Here is a 5,045-nt window from a genome sequence, read left to right on the forward strand (position 1 = left end):
TTTATAGATAAATAAATTGAGGCATGGAGAGGTGACGCAACTTGTCCACATTTGTGCAGCTAGTAAGATGGGAAGCCAGGGGGCGCCTGGGTGGCTCAGATGGTTAAGCGTCTGCCTTCGGCTCAGGTCATGATCCCAGGGTCCTGGGATCGAGTCCCGCATCAGGCTCCCTGCTCAGCAGGAAGCCTGCTTCTCCCTCTGCCTCTACCTCTCTCTCTCTCTCTCTCTCTGACTCTCATGAATAAATAAATAAAACCTTTAAAAAAAAAAAAAAAAGATGGGAAGCCAGGATTCAGACATAAGCCTTCTGCCACCAGAGTCATTCTCTTAACCACTGTAATTCATAGCTTTTTAAACATCTAGCTATTCCATGGCACCAAAAGTAGTGCTTGGTAACTGTTTATTGAATGAATTGATAAAGGAGTAAACTAATATTGTGTGGAGCCCACACAGGAATAGGATAACACAGGTGATTTTTCTGGAATGTCAAAACGACAAGGGCCCACAGAGTTTGGCCAGCTTAACCCTCTTCTGCAGCCTGATAAACCGTCACTCAGAGTCAAGGTTGATGCAGAGTCTGCATTCTGGCTCTCTTGGCAGGAATGACATGCCACTTCATGTCTCCCAGAGCCGCACCTTCCTTACTTCATTGAACAACAAGGTAGAAAATGGGACCAGTGGGGATTTCTTCCAACAGACCAATGGAGAGTTTGTGTGTGAAAGATTTGAGTGCAGGGAGTAGAAGTCTTTTACGTTCCCCTCTCTGTTCTGAAATTAGATTTTCTAGGACAAAAAAGAATGCCAAAAGTAATGAAATCTCCACAGTTACACACACAGTTTAAATTAACAGTATGAGTCAGTGTTGAGAATAGAAATAGCAGCATAGGCTGACATCCACGGAACAAATGACTCAATTAACTGTATGTGCACTGCTACCAGTTAAAATTTCCCTGATGATTTATAATCAGAAACCCATGAGAGTTCAATCTCAAAGGGGCTGTGGCAAAATGTGTATTAGTTACCAGAGTGGCTGGTTCATTGGAATTGATCGGGAGTACTGCCTGGGAACCTGGGACTTCCTACCTGTTGTTGAGTTCTAGATGCCCATTACCCACATCCTAGAGGCATGGCATGCCTCCTGGACAGGGAAACATGCCAAGCACCACCTCCTTAGTTCTCACTACTGGAATCCAGGTCCTTAGAAAGCAAATCCAATTCCCCAGCTGCCCGAGAGACGGTATATAATAGGTTTTGGCCAAGCAGAAGTGCTTCCGGGGAAAGGCTAGATCAGGTGGATGTGGCGTGTAGAAGGAAAGTACCTTTGTTGACATGACATTTACTCATTTTATCCTCAAGGAGAGAAGGGCGCAAGTAGCTAGCACATTTGAGGCACTTTGAGCCCTGAGAATGAAGCAGATAAGGAGGGAGAGTTGCCCCTTGTGGTAACTGAGCATCCTTTGCTGCAAATGGGAATTGACTGAACTGAAGCTTGGTCAGTAAGTGATAAAGAAGACGTGCATCCCAAGGCCTCTTGGAGATCCAGCCAAAACAGGGAAGTCTTGGGGAGGCCAGGCTCCCTCTCTTCAACCTCATCTTCTTTGAATGTGCTTTCAATTTTCCATCTTTGTAAGAATGTGAGCTCCTTTGACCCATCTGCAGCCTGGAAACCCAGTGCAGGTGCGTCCTTTCTGCAGCATCGGGAGTGAGAGAAGGAACATGTGGTTTGGGGCTGGAAAGCAGGAGTCTGCCACTCATACCGTGCCCCTCAGCCCCACCCCACAGTCTCATTCTCTGTCTGATTCTTGACACCTGAATGGACCCCATAGATTAGAGAGGGTGTGACAGCATCTCTATCCTGGTTGCTGGATCTTTCATAGAACGGGTGCCTCCTATGAAGGAAAATAATGCAGGCTTTGTTACGATTAACCTAGTTACCCGATCTGGAATCCAGGGCCATTATCTCTGGACATAAGCTCCAGGACACATCTCTTTTCAACTTCATTGCTCTCTGCTCATCTATCTGCCCTCCCTTCTACCCCTCCCGTATATTTGTTTGTTCCTTTAATCAGTGAACACTTGTTTTATGCATACGTGCCAGTTACCGTGCTCTGTGTTTTAGAGGACACAGGGATAAGTAACTCCGAGAGATGGATTCAGGGTCTGTCTGCACAGGAGATTGTAAAAGGTCTGTGTTAGAGCTGACTCATCCCTCCTGGAGAAGGCATTAAATTATTCTGTCACCCACAGTGCCAAGCTTGATGACTGAATCTGAGCTGCCTTATAATCAGCCTAACCTGGAAGGAAGGGCACAGTAATCCTAGAGACATCAACCACCTCCTTCTCCTACCCACTCCCAGCAGAGGACTGCCCCTTTCCCAGCATGCCTCGGGGCCTCATCTCTGCTTTGCTATGCCCAAGATGTAGCTGAAGACTTTCCCCTCCAGAAAGAGCTGGGTCTCTTATTTCAGGAAATTAGAACACAGTGGAAGAATAGAGAGATACCAGCTCCCTGTGAGGGTGGGTGGGGGTTGGGTGATCAGTTTCTATGACTCAGGCAATAACCTTAACTAGAACACGGTTAAGTGGAACCACACACACGTGGTCTTTTTTTGTTGTGATTGGACAGTGCTCCATTTGAATCATGATCTTTCTGGTGGGTTACCCAGAATCCTGCTCAGAAAAAGCGAGAGCATCATGCTTTGAGACTGCAAAATGATATCACAGCCACCCTCTGAAGAGTTTCCCTATAGGCCTCTGGGGTAGGCAGGGCAGGGGCTATCATCCTGTTTTATAGACAAGGAACTAAGTCTTGAGTAACACTAACAGCTGGCGTTTCCTGAGCACTTCCTGTGCGTCTGGTCCTGTGCTCAACCCTCCTCATGAACTGATCTCATTGAACTCTTAAAACAGCCTCAGTCTGCTGGTTTAAAGATGAGTAAAATAAGGCCCAGAGAGGAGAAGCTATTTTCCCCAGACACAAAGATTTAGAGAGTGGTAAAGCAAAGTCTCAAAACTTCTGGACCTCAGGTTCACACTCTTGAAGACCTGGGCTGTATATATTATCCTAAGAGCATACAGCCACCAGTGGTAGGTCTGCGTGGTAGGCATGGACACGTGGGTCACTCCTTGTCACCCTGGAAGGGAATTGTTGCTGATAAAAGCCTTAAGTCCATGGTATAAGGGCTTTCTAACTCACTTGAAGGCCAAGGTTTGAATACCTGGAAAAAGGAGATTCCTTTGGCAAAGGTAAAACGTTTAAAGATGCAGGTATGTCCGTAACCAGAGAGAATTAGACAGTAGAGACTGGAACCCTTTACTGCGTGCTGGGCAAGCAATAGCCACTAATACATTCTTATCTCTACCTAAAAGATAAAGAAACTGAGATTCAGAGAGGGTCACTGGTGTGCCCTGATAAGGCCAGCTGAGCTTTGACCTCTAGTCTATGTGGCTCCCCGAGTTCAGTCACCATTAGGCACCCTCTGCTGCCTGCTGAGCCAGAGTCAGAACAGGAGTTTCAAACTGGGAGTCTCATTGTGAGCAAGCAGTAGGAGAGGAAAGGCAGGGTAGATGTGGGACAGGATGCAGGTCAACTCTAGGAGTCTGGTGTGAATGCCTGCTAGGCTCTCTGATTTTTCACCTTGAAAGAGAAATACAAACTAATAGCTGGGGGAGCACGCAGCTCTGGTGGGATAGGCCAGTATATGGAGTTCCTTCTTTGTCGGTGAGATATCGAACATTTCACTTTTTTCTTGAAATTTGCTAGTTGAAAATTTACATTTTCTTTCTTTTTTTTTAGAAAATTTACATTTTCTTGAAATGTGTCCCACTTACTGATTTAAGCAGATAAAAACATTTACATATTTATAAAATTTTTGCAGTGCCATGTGGAATCTCCAGTTCTGTTTGATTTTGCTAATTGCCAGAGTGCCTCCTCTCTACTAGAGGATCAATAATAATAATGATGAAAGGCCTAAAAATGCATAAGCATTTTCTGTTTCCAGCTTCTATTTTACGAATAAAACATTGATGCTCTTTTTAAGTTGGCCATCACTCATCTGGTAGGTTTTGCAGACAATAACAGTTCATTAGTAATATCTGGTGGGGAAGATGTATGATGCTGTAAATATTTAAAATCAAATTTGAAAAAGAAGACAGAGATGAATGCATGGGATGGGGGTGGGGGTATGATCATGGTGCTCAGGGCTATGGTTTTCACAGCATCTTCCATTTGGGCCCTGCTATTGTTTTCCCTTCTAAGTCCCCTGCAAGGGGACTCAGTGATGGGGCTACACCTAGCAGGGTCCAAAATGGCAGACGTTGAATTCAATGGGTAGCCTAGCCTGAGGTCCTTCTAAAAGTAGCCCCTTTCATAAGGATTTAGGTCTAAGTATTATGTTGGGAGGCTGATTCCAGGAAGCATTATGAGAGAGTGAAGACACATGACAGGGAAGGGCAAGGCCATCAAGGGTAGTTCAAGGAAGAGCATTGCTATGGAGAAGTAGGCGAATCCTACGGGGAACCCTCTTTGGTAAACCTCTTTGAAGGAACCTTCAGGGGCCAGGAAACTGAGGTCCATCCTCCCCCAGCTCTTTCTTCTCATCAATAGAGTGTTGTTCCTAAGAAGGCCCTAGGGGGTCTGTAGGTGGCTGATATGTGGAAACTGTGTGCATGTCAGCTCCCAGGGGGTCCCTGGGGATGCACAGGACCATCACAGCTCAGCTGCTATGGGTGCAAGTGGAGCCCAGAGTTTGTTGAGGTGGATGGGACAACTAATCAAGAGAGACCAGCTAGGGGAAGCTGAGGCCTAGAAGGAACAAGCAGAGTGAATGCAAGCCACAATGGCACCAGGTGAAGGGATTCAGCCTAAGGAGAAATGGTCATTGGTCATTGGAGGAGGCTGCCTGTAGCTGTTAAAAGGCAGCCCAGAAAACGCCCGTTCTGTCTACTTCCTCTCAGAGTATTTGGAGGAACCTGAGCCCAGCTGGGACTGCCTGGGGAATGCCCTTCCCTTCGAGCCTTCCCTCTCTGTCCTTTTTCCTCAGAGC

Source organism: Leptonychotes weddellii, chromosome 16 (assembly GCF_054177405.1).
Source record: "Leptonychotes weddellii isolate Sample4059 chromosome 16, ASM5417740v2, whole genome shotgun sequence".
Taxonomy (NCBI): Eukaryota; Metazoa; Chordata; class Mammalia; order Carnivora; family Phocidae; genus Leptonychotes; species Leptonychotes weddellii.